The sequence below is a fragment of the Lampetra fluviatilis genome, chromosome 49 (assembly GCF_964198595.1).
Source record: "Lampetra fluviatilis chromosome 49, kcLamFluv1.1, whole genome shotgun sequence".
In the NCBI taxonomy this organism is placed as follows: Eukaryota; Metazoa; Chordata; class Hyperoartia; order Petromyzontiformes; family Petromyzontidae; genus Lampetra; species Lampetra fluviatilis.
The window spans coordinates 9,277,269-9,295,243 of NC_136323.1; the positions used below are offsets into that span (position 1 = coordinate 9,277,269).

General features: G+C 49.8%; 1 long non-coding RNA gene across 1 annotated transcript; it reads left to right on the forward strand.

Annotated features, from left to right (window-relative positions):
• The first annotated feature begins 12,638 nt into the window (after positions 1-12,638).
• Positions 12,639-14,643, forward strand: LOC144948388 (uncharacterized). Its single transcript, XR_013640153.1, has 3 exons — positions 12,639-12,661; positions 13,561-13,612; positions 14,017-14,643. It is a non-coding gene; the product is annotated as an uncharacterized LOC144948388 (long non-coding RNA).
• Positions 14,644-17,975: the final 3,332 nt, after the last annotated feature.

Below are 17,975 nucleotides of genomic sequence, written 5' to 3' on the forward strand. Positions count from 1 at the left end.
GATGACGATGATTGTAACGAAGATGCCCGCTCTGCAGGAAAGCCTCGCTAATAACAGGACTGCCGATGCATGAATTCACGAGCTATTTACATTCCTTTGATGAGCATGACAATGACTGGCTTGGGCTTTTACCCCAGTCTCTCAGAATCCCTTGTCCAGGGATGCGCGGCTACCCGGGCAGGGTAACCAGGCGAGCCAGGCCTAGCCCTGGGTGGGCACTTGACCTCAACAAGTTTATTGTTCATTGATTCTGCATCTCGTTCCGACAACGCCTCTCCCAGTCGTTCGCCTGGTTAAACCCTGTGACGGTGTGGCGAGAGAACTCCTCCACTGAGACGCAAAGGGATTCAAAACATTTGCCAGAGTGCACGTAAATGTCGCTCGTCGGCGTGAAACCCGTGACGATGTACATTGGCCACGCTCCCTCCATCTCTGCACGCCCTAAGTCAGTGGTTCTTCTCCTTAACCTGGAGTTCAGCACGCTGCACCCCCTGGGGGTGCGAGATAAGGCCAGATTGTGTTAGAAGGTAAATCATCGAGAATACAAATTAAGCACGGGCACGTAAGTACAACTCGCTTTGTTTCATCAAACCCTGTGTAGTTATTAACATTGCACATTTTTAAAATTGAGAACTAAAGGTATGCAAGGCTCCAGTACTACTCTAACCTCTTATCTTGCCCTCGGCTCAGAGACGTCTCTCACACCCAAAGCCCCCGTGTATAATTATTATCTCAGGCTCGGCTACGGTTCAAGTGAGCCCTCAGAGCTATGCTCAACTTGAGCCGGCTCTGAGCCATGGTCCCAACCACGCTCAGCGTTTCCGTGAACTGAGCCTGAGATGAGGCACGGCTGAGCCGCTCACTCGCGCATCTTTGAAAGTGTAGTGGATTCAACTGAGTCGCAGATGTACTTTTTGGAGGCAACACGTTTAATAACACCAACACAAAGGGGTAACTGCCCCTTCACCAGATAACAGCCTATGGTGGTGGACCACCAGGCTAACTACACCGATCACACTGGGAGTAGCTACAATGGACAGGACCCTGGCTTGGGTCCAGGTCCACGTGTTGGTGAATCTTCTCGAACATATAACATATATCTTCAGGGGACCCGGTGTATATCTTCACGGGGCGTGGCTGGCCCCGCCCTTGGCCGCGACCACCTTCTCGAATCCTCTAGCAGGATCTCACCCGACACGTGACGCTTAGCTCAACTCACCGACTGCCACTGATGAGCCAAGGTTCTGAGACACAGGTTTGCAGTTTATTCCGTGTACCCAGGGTAGAGGTCGCAATCGGGTACCCGATACCCGTACCCTACCCGATACCCGGCTACCCGTACCCGGCCGGGTACGGGTACCCGTTTGCAACCCTGGTGCGGCCGGGTACGGCGGGTACGGGTAGGCCGTGAGTCACTGGTGAGTAACCGTTTGTCACTCATTTCCCAACGTCTTGTCTCCTCACAATTCAAGTTCCTAGAATCAACCCACCCGCGCCTGCAACATGGCTTCATCCCAGAGGTCGCAATCGGGTACCCGTACCTGTACCCTACCCGATACCCGGCCGGGTATGAGTAGCCGGGTATCGGGTAGGGTATGGGTACGGGTACCCGATTGCGACCCTGGTGCGGCTGGGTACGGGTAAGTAATCAAAACCCGTTTGCGACCTCTGACCCAGGGTGAGAACACACCACACTTAGATCATCTCATTCGCAAGAGTGGCCTATGCCTGTCCACAACATCGCCGAGCTGCAGTGACCTTGGCGACGTTGAAAGTCGTCAGAACCCTCTGCTCCTCGGATGTTCAAGGGGGAAAGGAGGGTGAGGGTGGTGGGGGTGGGGATCCTTCCCGAGCGTTGGAGTCAGACGGTGAAAGTCCTGGCACGATGTTTGCACTCACGTCGACGTTGTGTGTGCTCAGCAACCTGTCAATTGGCACTCCCGGGGCAGCTTTTGCAAAAAAGCGATGTTACTACAGCTCAAGGGAGTTTCCTTGTGAACATTTAAATAAGTTAATGGGCATCGGACGAGGATACGTTAGTTCTGTGGACCGAATGACCCTTGCCAATGACTGTCGGTGTCTAAAAACATTTTTTGATTGTATATTTATCTTACCCAGGTAAGGCCCACTGAGCTCTGCTATAGCTATCGCAAAACGATCGCCCAAAATAACTGCGTCCGCAGTTTCCTCACAGCGTCTTGAGGCGCGGTCGCATTCGGGAAGACATCTCTTTGGTTGTGTCGCCTTGTGGCACAGGGGGCCCCCCCAAGGGGCCCCAGGGGGCCTGGCGAATGTGGCCTCCTCAACAGTCGCATCTGGGTTACGGCCTCCGAGACCGGCGGACCTCACTCACTGGGAAGAGGAAGTCGACCGTTCAATGTAGCCGCCGCTCTGGGTGATAAATGAGTGGCGACGAACCGAGTTCTCGTTGCATTGATTCAGAGCGGCGCTCTTCGCTTGCAAGGAGCCGCGGGGCCACTGGCGGCCCCCTGGTGGCCTTTAGTGCGGCCCACCGACAAAGACACAAATGTTGAAAACCCCCCCACCCATCACCATCATCATCGTCGTGCTGCTGTCAAACCCCAACAATGGTTTCAAATGTGTGGTGGCCCTCGCAGTGATGATGTCTCATCGGCGAAAAATGCCCCCCCCCCCCGCTCTGAAAATGAATTAAAGAACACTGACTTCGAGAATGCATAATACCTCCCTTCGTTATAAACGACTCCCATTGTATCCCCAATGAAGCCAATTATGTAAATGACTCATTCCCATTGTATCCCAACGAAGGCAATTATGCAGATGAGGCATTGGCTGCATACTTTGGTTGTTATCTTTTTTACTCCGTTCGTGGTGAGGAATTTCCGCCGAACCTGTGTCACGTGCAGCACGCAGAGCCCCCGGTGGCGACACAGAGACGTCGCGCAGAAGTTTTGCCTCAAGGCAACGGAGATTGATTGGTGACAAGCAGAGCCTGTGCGCAGAGGTGGTTCAGATGTCTTGTGACACCCCAACCCCGACCAATAACATGTGTAAGGCAACTTCACGTTTTCGTCGGGGTGAGAGGCAGTCGGACAGCGAGGACTGACTAGAGCTGTGGTGCGAGTCGGAGTGAGCCGCGCCTTGTGGCTGTTGTCCCGATTTCCATGATTTATTTTTTATTAAAGAGTTTCATTGTTAACAGACCATCTTGAGTACGATCATCGTTGACTACACGAGTTAGTAAGGTGCAGGAATTAGGAGAGAGGCGACATTGTGTTTGTTTAATACGTAGGCTTTCGCGACCAATATTATCCATAATAGAGGTTTTTTGGGTTAGATCGCAAAAAATAAAATGTGTCGTTAAACCCGCCACCACCTGTACTCGAATTATAAATGTTGCGGGTTCACTCTCCAACACACCAGTGTGCTGTACTAGTAACGAATTGGCATGTTCTGTTTACGTGACAAACCTTACTAATTGGCTGTGTCAGGTGGTCCCGGATTTAACGGCACATTTATATTTACGCAATCTAACCCAAAAAACTGTCATGGACATGTTTGTTCCTTTGCAGATTTATTTCTGTTTTAAATAAACTTTACGTTTAAATAAAAATATGTTTTTGAGAATTAAACGTGGCTCACAAGACGTCTGGACCACCCTGTACTTAAGCCAACGTACATATTTTTGTTGTCTTATCCCAGTCACTGACACCCATCAAATCAAAGACATTAAGTGTAACGCGCGCTGGTGGTGTTCATGGCCAAACGTCAGAGCCTTGTCATCTTCAGCGCAAAGGAGTGCAACCTTCAGGGTACCATGACAGTGCATAGACGACGGAAGACTTCCACTCGCTAGCGTGTGACACGCGATACCCAATTCATCATCATCATCCTAATAAATAATTCAACTTGTAACACACCCCACGGCATTCGCTGGCGTCGACTCAGAGGCGTGATGAGAAGGAACCACATACAAGCAGGAGGATAACAGCCAGGCGGTGCCAACAATTGCCCAAGCTCTGCGGTCCTCTATATATTATCTCTTTCCCATTCTGATGACGTGTACTTCTGATTACGTTGCGATGACGTACAGGTGCGTTATCGGCCATTCGGGAGGGCGTGTGGCGCAGTTTGGCACCGGCTATCGTGAAGTGTGGTCGTGTTGCTACGGTTCTCTGCAGTGAGTACAATGCCTTTGAAAACAGCTGCGCTAACTGCTTGCACGTGCCCAGATTCAGCGGTGAAAGTGACTCGCCCTGTTAATTGCAGACGTCTCGGAATCGGAAAAGGTGAAGGTGTCATAGGCCAATTAAAGAGCGTTTACGTGTGGCAGAAAACCTAGAGGACCTTCGAGAAACCCCAAGTGTGCGAGGGGACAACACTCTATCCCATACAGACGTGAACAGAGTCCACATTTGCTGCGCCGCATTATCCTGGCGAGCCAGGGGTACGGCACCTCCTTGACGCCCACGGGAAGGGAGTTTCGCAACAGCTGTGCGGCGATCCACCGATCCTGCCTCGCTGCTGCCTCCGCAGCGCTGCAATACAGGCCACGTGAACAGCCACCACCGACCCAGGTAGCGATGCGAGCGCACGAGGCGTGTGGCACGCGTTGCCTTCACGTCCCGTACAGACACCGCCACCGCCGCAGCAGCTGACGGCATTGGATGCGTGGAGGCCACGCTACCAGCCCCGCTTCAGGATCGCAAACGGCCTTTGCAGTGGCTGCCCCTCGTCTCTCGGATAATATTGCCACAAGACGAGATCTGCATTCACTACCGTCACTCAGTCACTGTACATCTTCCTTTCCAATGAACTCCTGCCTATCTGCCACCGCATAACTAACGAGACGAGGTGTGGACATCGCTTGCCTGTGAGTGACCTCTCTTGTCTTCTTGTGCCTTGTCTGCACTACTCTCTCTATTTTAACGATGCTGCGTTTTGCTCGGTGCAATGTCGTTGTTGAATGATGGCGCATTTATGTTTATTATAATTGTTATTGGAGATTTAAATTTAGTGTGTCTTGGGAAACGGTGTGTTTAACCATTGGCACTTTTTACGCCTTACGCTTTTTGATTCTTTATTTGGCTAAAACTTTTAAAAGATATATGTTATATTTCAAATTACATGATTTCTTACCTTTTTGTATCATTCATTCATGTTTGCCTGCTGTGTTGATGAAACCCGACTTGCGGAGCTTCTTAGCTGGCGGGCTACTTAAAAATTAACTGAAACTGAACTGAAACTGAACTACTGCCAGAGACGCGAGAAGCCGTAAGAGAAGCGGGGGCTGCGTTACCACGTGAGCACGTTCACCCTCGTGCGCTGTGGGCAGCAACGAGTTGCCTCTGAACTCTGCTCTGCATGCTGCTGCGAAGTTACCAGAGGCGGCAGTTAAAACCACAGCTTACGCGTCGATCTTCCCATGTCCGACTCTCTGGCAGCTACAACATTTCCGTGGATGAAGAGACCGTTGCGATGTGCATTCGAGTACCTTCGAGAAAATGTATCTTGTCCCGTTCGACAAACTTATTGAGCACGACTCTTGTTTTTGCGACAAGTGTTCTTCAGACCAGTTTTGCTGCCTCTGAAACGATGTATGTGCGGTATGTTGAACTTCTTTCGCACCGTACGTAGCCAACCCCGCTAATCTGAGGTGCGGGGGGAAGGGACCACAGACTAAACACGAAAATCAGTTCTAAAGAAATTAGTTTTGAATCGAGATGATTTAAACGTGTACAGCTCCAGTGGCTTTCTAATATCGGAAGGGAGAGCGTTCCAGACGGCCGCGGAAGCGCGTCTGAAAGCGCCATGTGATGCGGTGACCGCCCGTCTTTGTCCGATGGCTACCGCAAGGTGATGGGTTCAGGGATACTGCCTCGCAGGCTCACCACGGAGCAACCGTCTGTCACTGCAGGGGGGGGAGCCTCCCACGTTGTGGACGTAGCAGTCAAGAAGCTCGGTTGGGGATTGCGCGCTAAATGATTCCTGGGCGACGGTTGGGGCTTACGCATCGCTTCTGCTTCATGTACCTCTCGCTTCATCGTTGACGAGTCCACAGTGGCGTGTTGGAGCTAAAGACAAAGATCCCTCCGTGTAGCCTGTAACAGACTGTTGGGGCAAGTGCCTGTTAGTGAATAACACCTCGAAGGCTGGCATCGCACACACGACGGGGTGGGTGGCCAGCACCACGCCCGGGTCGCCTTCATCTCCCTAGTGGTGATGTTTACACACTGCCACCAGGTACTAATTTGAGGCTGAGTCGAGCTAGGGGAGGAAGCCCAGGACCGGTTTAGATAATCATCACCGGTGTCGACCGTGAGCGGGAATCGAACTCCTTTCGCCGGGTTCGTAGCGTAGCGCGCTAACCGCTACTGCACTACCGTTCCCCATGTAGTAGTAATACTAATTATAATGAGGCACAGTGTATAACAGACTGCACGTCACGTACCGCTGTGAAATTAGACGCCTGCAGGATGTCAGGCGGCACGGCACGCGCAGTGTGGCCATTGTCTGCCGTGACAAAAGAACACGAAAGCCGGAATTAAAATTGAGAGCGGATTCAATTGCGCGTTATCCTCCTGAACAATGTGACCGACACGCGAGACACTGCTTCAGCGCGACGTAGATTGGGATTATATTTCCCATTCTATATCCACAGGCAACCAGCGGTTCATCTCCACAAAACTACGACCAGGAAAACTGGGGGTGAGGCGCACGACCCGGCTCTGTCGTTTCACTCCCAGAAGGCGGCTCTCCGCCTTTGCTAAGCGGTGTACAAACAGCAAATGTGTCGGTAAACCCGCCACCACCCGACACAGCCAATTAGTAAGAGGTTTGTCACGTAAAACACAACGTGCCGATTAGTTTCGAGTTCTGTACACATCGCTTGTGCGTTGGAGAGTAAACCCACAACATTTACAATTCGAGTACGACGTTTCGCCGGTAATTACAACATCCAGCATCATCAGAAATCCTCCTGCTGTTTCTGTCTTAAATAGAGGGATAAATGTGATACCATTTGTGAGCCAATCAGATGTGAAGGCCAGATGGCTGGGGTTAATGTCGTTATATAAATTACAATGTACACCTATTTTTATTTGGGTTATTCACAGCTAATCAACAGACAATGCCCGTGCATTACGTTAATCTGAGAGTATGCAGATGAACAATGAATTCGGTAGCCACCTTCTGGACTCTTCATTCCGTGCACTCCTCTCATCTGCACTCCCCACATCCGTGGCCTGATTCGATTCCCCAAAAGCTTCTGTTGATGAGCCATGAAGAAGGGTCATAGCCCAAAATATCGCCAATTATTTATAGATCGATTTTCTATTAGGGAAGTTTTGGTTACGTTTATTTTGTTGAAGAATAAGAATAGGTTTTACCTTTTCTGGCAATAAACAGGAGTTAAGATATCCAAACACCAAATAGAAACCTTTTGCAAGGAATCAAGTCGGCATCAACCACGCGTATCTGTGGTGAACATGAAAACAAACACATGCTCTGCTAAGTATGTAAGCATTTTCGTTAAAACTGATTGGCCTACACCAGAGACAGCCTTCTTTATGGCCGAGTCTCAACCAGTGTTAGACTAGAGAACGCCAACAGGCGAACAGCACAAAGACAATGGACGTATCAGAGCGTTTATAGCTCGATGTGAGCAGCTATTTCATGGGATAACTTTTTTTCCTGTATCAAAGTACTGCAAATAACAATAGGTTTTACCCTTTCTTACAATAAAACAGGAGGTGTTACGATGTTCAAACACCAAATTCCAAATAGATACCTTTTTGCATGGAACCAAGTCTGCATTCACAACACACAGTACTTGCGTGGTTGTTGTTGATATGCTCGGGTTTTATTCCTCGTCATAATAAAGGCGTAATCACCAGTGAAACGTCGGAGTCCATTGTAAACATTGTGGGTTTACTCGCAATCACACCGATGAGCTGAACTAATGGAGTCTTATAGTATTTGACTGCTATACATTTCCACATGATGATAATGATAAGCCACTTCGCTGAGCTGTCATTTGTGTGGCCAGGTCGCTTCTAAAAGAAGAGATCAATAGCCCTGTGAGCCTTACCTAGTAAAATAGAAAATATAGTAGTTTTAAATAGCTAATTGGCTGTGTCGGGTGGTGGTGGTAGGTTAACGAAACATTGATAATCATGCGATCTAACCCAAAAACCTTTACGATGAATAATATTGGTCGCGAAGGCCTATATGTTAAACTGATTCCTCCTGTTCTCCACGTTCACCCATGTATTAGAGGAGTCTCACAACATCGACCACCGCTGAGCAGGAGTCGTACCACAAATCCCTCTTCTTATCCATGGGTGAGGTTGAAGTGGTCACCTTAGTGGTAACAGATTCATTATGATGGGTTGATGATGATGGGTTGATGATAATGAAGATGCCACCAACGATGATGATTTTGGAGGATGGTTGATGCGTTTTATTGTCCTTCTCCTGCACCTGCGATTAGCACGGTTGACTATGTGCGGTGCGAAAGAAGTTCAACACGCATACATGATGATGATGGTGGTTACACCATCGCTGTTTGTGCAAACTCTTCCACTGAGTGCTCTCGCATTCTCCCTCCGTGCCCGGCCGCGATGAGACTTCCGTAGCGTGTCGTACTGTAACATAGATTGTCGGTGGCTGTTTATTAAGGTCACGTATATATTGCAATACACATTTTGCGCGTCTTCAGGCCTCACGAAATTGATGCCGCGCGACGTGGTGCGACGGCCATGTTGGCTAGGAAATGGCCGAAGTGACCCCGCGAGGGAGGTCGCGCTGCGGCCACAGAGCCTCCGCGAGTCTCGCGCACGCAGAGGCCCATTCCAAATGGAGCCCACAGGGAACGCCGTCAAAGCGACCACGAGACCACATCGCACAACCGCACCGCCAGGCCAGCAAGGTCAAGCACGTGTTTCAATGTGCACCTTCCCCTAGATTATCATCATGTATGATCAACTTCTTTTGCACAGTTTATAGACTTTCGCGACAAATATTATCCATAATAGAGGTTTTATTTTTGGGCTAAATCGCGTAAATATAATATAAATGCGTCGTTAAACCCGCCACCACCCAACACACCAAATTCGTACAGTATGTTTCGCACAGTATGTAGCCAACAACCGTGCTAATCGGAGGTTCGGGGAAAGGTCAATAAACTAAACGCAAAAAGCAGAAATGAGTTTTCAATACACGTGTTTAAAAGTGCACAGCTCCAGTGGCTTCCTAATATTGGAAGGAAGAGCTTTCCAGAAGGCTGTGGAAAGCACGTGATGCAGCGGCTATCTTTGTTCGATGGTCACCTAAAAGCCACTGCGAGGATGACCGGAGTTTTCGTGATGGCTTATGCTCCATTATGAGATCAATAAGGTATTGTGGTTCATTTGCGGCAAGCACTTTTTGTGTAATGAGTTCGACCTAAATATATTCGTTCAGCAACCAGAAGCCAATGCAGCTCAGCGAGCACTGGACGGAAACGGTCAGATCTTGCTGTATCCGTCACGACACGTGCCAAGGGGTCTTATACACACTGCATGCATAAACTAAGATTACATTATCACGTATACATTAACACGAGCATCTCATTAGACTCCTCTGTTTCCATGAGATAAGACATAGCTAGGAGCCCTTGTTAGTTAACCGTCGAACGCAGCTCAGGGAGAGTGTGGCTGGTTAGTGATTGTTGTCGTCATTCTAAGCCTGCGGCCGTTCACAGATTGAGGCCAGGCTGGGAAATGCAGACGTGTGGCTTGGCCTGGAAAGACTCCTCGACCTCACAACGAGCAATCTCGGACACGTGGCCAAGTATATTTTCACGGTTGGCTGCGTACGGTGCGAAATAAGTTCAACACATTACGGGCAACTATTTGACCCAACGCAGAGATCACTGCCTAAACACTTAGCCAGAGTCAAGGACCCACGAGCGAAGGCTGATGATATATAAACGATGATGATGGCTGATATATAATCGATGATGGTGGCTGATATATAAACGATGATGATGGCTGATATATAATCGATGATGATGGCTGATATATAAACTTTTACTCCTCTTCACAGAACCCCACTGTTTTGTTTCCTGAGTTAGCTGAAACTCACAGGGCAAAGCTGCATGCTAAGTGGCCTCAGAGATTTAAAAGCAAAGGGCAGTGGGAGGTGTTTCACTTAATAACCAGCACCACGCTGAACGTTCCAATAATGAAGGCTTCTATCATTCTTATATGCCATGTCTTTCGTAAGTGACAGACTGTTCGTCATAGACGATACATCGCAACTGAAACTCTTTGTATCTTCGACTCTATTGCTGTACAGTATATTTAACTCCCATCACTTGCGACGTTAAGCTTCCCCAGCAGAAAAAAGGGGCAGGGAAGATTTTCCTGACAACAACCGTAACGGTGTTACTCATCAGACTCCAAATAATAAACATAGCTGCACGAGTCACGTGTCCCTCTCTGCGTAACGGCGTGTTTACGGACACCGGTGTCGCCACTCTGGACTCGCGTTGGAGGGTGACTTAGCTGGCTTCTTCTTCTTTCGTATGGTATCTTGGGGGATTGCAACAGGTTACAGATTGATGTCGAGATTTGATATCTCATTCGACTGCTTCAGGAATAGCCGCGTGAATTTGTTGAAGATCGCCGTTGAATGATCTGATTGGGGCAGTCGTCCGCGATATGTTTACACGTGCTGAGATGTCACACCACCAGTCACAAACAGGACTCTCGTTCATTTTCTATTTATTGAGAAAGTGTCCACATCTTCCGTGGAGTGTCCGGATTTAATTCAAGGAGGACCAAGATCTTCCTCGGTAGAGCAGATCCTGGTTGATGGGGTGTGGGGTCGCTGACGATGGATTTCTGCAACAGGTTGGTGTTTTTACCCAGGCTTCCCTCCATCGTGCTTCGGTGGTCTTGTTGTCGTCATGGAGGTTTTTTGCAGAGAAGTCATATATTTTAAAAAGTGTCAGAGCAAGCACTGATCCTTGTGGGAGCCCGTTTTTGAGTTAGCGGGCTCTGCTGACAGTGTTCCCTAGGTGGCCACGGTATCGCCGGTTGGACAGGAGCGATGATAGGAGTCGGAGGGTCTGCTGGCATCTGATGACCTTCGACACCTTTAGCATGAGGCCCTCCCACCATACTGTGTCATCGGCCGCTGATAGCTCGATGAAAGCGGCTCCTGTGATGTATTTGCGCTGGTAGCCAGCTTCCAAATGCGTGGGGAGTACCAGCACTTGATCACTTGTGCTGCAGCCGGGGCGGAAACCAGCCTGTTCAGGTGGTATAAGCCTTCTCGAAGATCGGTGACATACGGGTCAGTAGCATCCTCTCTAGCAGTCTGTACACCGTCCTAAGCAGAGATTTGGGGCGGAAGTATGATGGGAAGAAGGATGATGACATTAGTTTGTGACGAGCACGTCACAGTGGAGACCACCGGAAGGTTGTCATCTTCTCCACCGACTCTGCTGTGAGAGGGCCTCACGTGTTTGTGTCCCCCCCCCAGCCGACCATCGCTTGCGCCGAGGGGGAAGATGCTAAATGTGCGATGGAGGTATGTTGAACTTCTTTCGCACCCTACGTAACCAACCGTGCTAATCGGAGGTGCGGGGGAAGGACGACAAACTAAAGACATGAAGACGTTCTAAAGAGATTAGTTTGTCATTGTACATGATTTAAAAGTGCACAGCTCCAGTGGCTTTCTAATATCGGAAGGAAGAACATTCGAGACAGCTGCATAAGTGCATCTGAAAGCGCCACGCGATGAAGTGAGACCGCCTTTGTTCGATGGCCAGCCAAGAGTCGCTGCTGCGAGGATGGCCGTCACCAGCTCGTCGCCTCGACCTTTGATTCCGATTGTTATGGCGATGCAGCGCACACGTCCTACATGAACCTGGCCGACGTTCTGGCAGTGGGATGTGGGTCAGGCCCTGCCGCAGGCAAATGAACAGATGGGGAAAACTTTTACACCACCTTGTGTGCAGCGTAATGAATGGCCGTTAACCCGTGCTCGTTTCCGCAAACCAATAAGAGCTTTTGGGGTGGTGCAAAGGGAATCTCACTCAGGACCGTGACGTCATGACACACGTCCTCACGTACGGATGGAGTTGATCAATCAGACGCCGACCCCTCACGTACCAATTGATGTCTGTGTGACAGCCATGCCCGACCAAGGGCACAGTTTACCCCTCGTGTTCGTTCAGGGGTTCGATCCTGACGCCTGCTGTAGATTTTGAGTTTGCATTTTGTTCTCTCCTTGTCGGCGTGGATTTTTTTTCCTGTTCCTCCGGTTTTTTTCCCCTCCGCATTTAGAAACGCGTTTAGAGTGTTTGTCCGATGTACATTTGCACGTGACGATAATCCACTTCGTTGAGCTATGATTTGTGATAGCCAAGTCGCTTCTGAAAAGGAGCTTTACAGTTCAGTGAGCCTTACCTGGTAAGATAAAATGTTTTCAATTTTTATTTTAAGAGATATGTGTGTGTTTGTGCCCTACCAAGGGCACCATGTATCCCCCGTATCCCTCTCGCGGCGGCCCTGAGTCAGCAGAGGAAGATTATACGTTCCCATGGCAGGGACCGGTTTTCTCGGACGACCAGTGCTGCACACTTCCTACAAAGTGGTGCCACCAATTCGCTTCAGCCCAATTTATGATGATGGTATTGATCATCACGTTCACATTCAAATGGACACACTCGCACGCATGCATTCATACATGACACTGCTGTGTGTGTGGATATGCTGTGAGTGTGGATATGTTGTGAGTGTGTGGATATGCAGTGTGTGTGGATATGCTGTATGTGTGTGGATATGTTGTGAGTGTGTGGATATGCTGTATGTGTGTGGATATGCTGTATGTGTGTGGGTATGCTGTGTGTGTGGATATGCAGTGTGGTGGATATGTTGTGAGTGTGGATATGATATGTGTGTGTGTACATGCTGTGTGTGTGGATATGCTGTGTGTGTGTGTGAGCATGCTGTGTGTGTGGATATGCTGTGTGTGTGTGAGCATGCTGTGTGTGTGTGGATATGCTGTGTGTGGATATACAGTGTGTGCGTACATGGTGTGTGTGTGTGGATATGCTGTGTGTGTGGACATGGTGTGTGTGTGTGGATATGCAGTGTGGGGAACGGCGGTGTAGCAGTTAGCGCGCTAACCAGTGACGATTATCTGAACCGGTTCTGGGCTTCCCCCCCTAGGTCGACTCACCCTCAAATGAGTACCTCCTGCTGTGGTGTGGTACTCCTGGTGCGGTGTTTAGTAAACACCGCCACTGGGGAAACAAAGGCGGCCGAGCGTGGTTGCTGGCCATCCAACCCTTTCGTGTACCGTGCCGGCTTTCATCGGTGCTGCTACTCGCTAACATCACTTGCCCCAACAGTCTGCGAAGGCTACACAGGGGGTCTTTGTCTTTGCTGTGCGTGCATGGACGCTGCGGGGAGTTCGGAGCATCCGTGGGGCTCTCGCCACGGCCGCCCATCTCGCTCCCTCCTCCTCTCAGGGTGCGGGCCACACTCATCATCATCATCTCCCATCTCCCTTCTCCCTCCTCTCCAGCTGTGGAGAGCCCCATCTCAGTGCCCGCCACGCTTCCCGCCGAGGATGAGAAGTAATCACAGTTTCTGTATCGCTTCGTGTCGGCCGGTGATGAGAGCAATTAAAAGAATTAGTCTAATCCCCTTCAAATGGGCACAGGCTGTCTGGTGGTCGTGATGAGGCGCCGAGACGTGGCCACGGAATTCTAATGAGAGCATAAACAAGAGAGGGCTCCTTCTGACTCCAACTCCTCCTTCGCTCTCGCTGGTAAATAAACCTCACTCTCCAGGAGCCCCCCCCCCGCCACTCCTCATCAGGTAGAGCCAATGGTCGGTCATCATGGAGATCGTCTCACAGGCCACCCGACAATGCCGCTGTTAAGTGTAACAACAAGAATAATAATTCATCTAGATTTGAAACTAATTTCTTGAACACTAATTTTTTGCGTGTGTTTCGTTTATTGTCCTTCCCCCACAGCCTCCGATTGGCACGGCTGGCTACGTACGGCGCGAAAGAAGTTCAACGCACACACACAGAGCCAGACTTGTGTAAGGCAGTGGGAGCTCAGCCCCTCATCCAGATGCGAGAGGCCGCGAGTGCACGACATTGCCACCCTGCACCTGCAGGGAGCTGCCCTCGACCTTGATGATGGTCCAGTAGCCGAGACCTCCTCCTCCTCCATCAAGAAACGACCCACGGCGACAACAACAACCACAACAACAACAACAATTAAAACCACCGGCAGGAAAAGAAATCGCCACCGGTTTGTGGCGTAGGCCCCGACGGTATCCGCGGCGCGGTTCGCCGTTCTCGCCGACGATGTTGCGGGTCCGGTTGCCAGCTGGGCCACCCCCCTGGCCAATGCTGCGAGCGTATGAACCGTGAACAGAGGAGCGCGGGCCGTCCGCGAGCTTCACAGTGAGCTTCACAGTGAGCTGTGAAGAAATGGCCCGGGGCGTGTTGTGGCGGCTGCATGGTGCCCACGTTGGAAAAGTGATCCCGCGATCGACTTCCATTTAGAAAGAGAACACAGAAAAATACCAACGTCGCAATGATCGCCCAGCGACTGCGAAAACGTCGACAGCTACCCTCCTGAAAACTAATCTTGAGACTCAGTGAGGCATGCCAGGGGTAAATAAGCGTAATAAGAAAAAGTATTAGTATTTAAACAGATTGACAAAATCACGCGGGAAAAAGTTGGCCATGTTACGTAATAAAAATACATTTTACTTGAACGACTGCGTCTCATTGCTAAAGCTAGCGGCGTATTGTCGACAGACTGCAATGCCACGATCACATTGTTATTGGCTGTCAGTTGATCACAGCCACGTATTTGTCGTCCTTGTTGTTGTTGCTGATGTTTACTTTGCCTTTCAAGGATGTACTTAGTACATGGGGAGTTTTTCTTCTCGTCTTCCAAAACCACGTCCCATCAAAAGCTGCCTTGTGGCCGACCTACGTGAACGCGATCTCAAGTTCCGACTGAATAAATACAAACCGAGGTTTGTGGGAGCTGTTTGGAAGTGAGTGGCCGTCTCACTAACAGCCCAAACATTTCTGTGACCAACAAATTTACAAAAAAGCAACAAAAAATACATATATACATACATATATACATACAACCCCAGCTGGACGTTGTGGGTGACATTTTTGCCGCATTGTCTCGAATTTAAAAGCAGAACACAATCGTCAAGGGGACGGGGGGGGGGCAGACAACACCAACGTTTTCTCATTCTCGTTAAGAAATAAATGCGTGAGGATGGGGCCCAGGTTTGAGCCGGGAGAGCGCGACAAACACATCCCGGGAAACTGGCGGATGGAAAGGTCACAAATTAGCCCAAACGTCCCTCTGTCTTCTCAATTAATGTTTTATCATTTCTCTCTGTCCGCCCGTAATGAGGCCTGCAACTTGACCGTGAACTTTAAGTCATCGTGCATCCAATCAGATTGTCTTGAATAATTAAAATGATTTGCTTAATTAGCTTAATGAACGTAATTTGGCCACAGGACATGCCCATATGGCGAAGGCAAACAAAGCTAGGAACTAATTAAAGCGAAAATAATGCAGATTTTAATTAACTCCGTCCCTGGGCATCAGCGTTTTCCAGTTTATCCGAGCTGATAATTAAAAAGCGCTCGGGCCGGCGCGGTGCATTCTCCTCCGAGCAAATTAAACGGGGTAATGAATATGAAATGCGAGGCCGCGAGCTGGGGTCCCACACTGCGAGATGCCTGCACTCGCTAATGAAATTAATTAGCTGCAGAAGGCCAGAGTCAAATGCCAGCGTTCCATTTGGGCCCGCGACAGGGGGCGGGCAGACGGGCAAATCGTGTGGGTCGGCGAAATGAGGACACGGCGCTCAGAGCCACGGAGCAAACCCCTTACACGCCAGACTGGTGTTCAGTGCCCGCGGAGGGCACAGCTGGCGCCGTGCTTATCAAACAGCTCGCTGGCCAGCACTCCGCCGCTCGGGCCCGTTCAGTGCCCCTCGTCCCAGCGAGCATCTTATCGGAACGTGCACGTCAACGATGTCGTCGTCGTCGTCATCAATCAGCGGACATGGTCGATCCGCTGCTGGATGAAGGCCTCCCTCCCCAAGCCTCCACTCGTGCCTCAGAACAAGGAGGGCCTCGGTTCGATGTCCGATTTGGCCGCCTCTTTGTGTGGAGTTTGTATGATCTCTCTCTCCTCCTCCTGTTCTGCATGCAGCACAGGAAGAGAGAGAGAGAGAGATCATACAAGCTATCTCCCCCTGTTTGCATGCAGAACAGGGGGAGATAGCTTGAAAAAACACGCACAATTTAACTAGTATTGGCCAAAAACATCACAATGCTGAAAAATCACCAGCAAATTACTCAATTGGGATCACACGCAGCATCATCGCCCCCTGCTGAGAAAACTTGGGCAAATTAAAACGATTCTTCAGCAATTTATTTAATTTGGAAAAAAAAATTGAGCAATAATCGCCCACGACTGCAAAATCAAAAAAGGACCACTTCAAAAAGAGTACTGAGACTCAGTGAGGTTTTTTTTTCTGGGTAAAACGCTTAAATAAGCAATATAATCCACCGATCATTAACACAGGAGCCGATTTCAAAGCTCCGTCTCCATAGGTGGGCGTATCGGCATTAATCCACCTGGGACCCAAGCCCATTGATGGGCATGCATTGCAACTTAATTTCATAGCGGCGAGCCCATGATAACAGAAACAGGCAGACGAGTCCTTAGATCAGTGGCATAATGCAACATTTTTTTTACATATTTTAGAATAGCTACATTGAGTCTAGATTGTGTAATATCGTGGACGTGTTTCACATGGAGGACATCTAATTCTTGTTTGTAATTCAGGGCCAGCTTGACAAGAGGATTTACAGACGACGGAGTTTGTCTTCAGACTGCACTGTTACCTGCAGATTTCAATTATTTTTTATTCTACCAGGTGAGAGGTCCACTGAGCTGGCCACAAATGGTAGATAAATGAAGTGACTTATCACGTAGAAAAATATGAGCAGCCAAATACTTTAAACGCATATTTCTTAATGTGAAGGAACAACCCGGAGAACCCGGAGAGAAATCCACGCGACCATTGGCAGAGAGACACGCAAACTCCAAATATACAACAGGCGTCATAGTCAGGATCGAACCTACGGCCTTCTGTATACCAGGCGAGGGAGTTAACATCCCGCCAAACGTCCTCTTCTCCGTGCCAGTGAACTGACAGCATTTGGGAATCGTCCAATGGCCCAGTGTTTTACCCCATGATCCGCATTGCCTCTGGGCATGCAATGTGCCATGAGCATGGGCAAAAAGCCGTGACTAGAGTTAGCGCAGCATGCAGTGTTGTGCAGATTTCCCGTGGTGTTTCTGTCGGAATGGACCTGAAATTTGACTTAAAATGATACGTAATGTTTTGCATTTTATGTGGGTGGCCGGGTGGTGCGGTGGTAACACTTGTGTAGTGTTAGTGAGACGGAGGCATTGTAAGAGGCACCTTTTTTATTAAACAACTTCAAAGGTCTCGTCCTCACACTCTCCACAGTGACTTAGCCTAGCCTGTACACACCACTAACCGTCAAATACTGGCGGCGCCGACTGAGACAGCCAACAACTTCTAGCAGCGCAACATCTCGTGAAGACAGCGGCGACGACGGTGACGAGACGACAGCAACGACGAGACGAGTCCACTCCCAGAACCGGCAGCCTCGAGTCCCCCGCTCTCGGCTCCTTTTATGCTCCCAGTGCGGCCTGGCTCCGCCCTGACCGCGCCTCCCTTCTCGAACCCGCTAGCAGGTTTCAGGGGCCTCCAGATGGGATCCTCCGTGACCCTTGCCCCAGTTTTTCTGCTCTGCCCACACACCGTGCACGCCCTCACCGGCGTGTGTACTGTCTGTCCATCACAGTTGCCGCCGCTGTCCACCAGCCGGCGCTATTACAC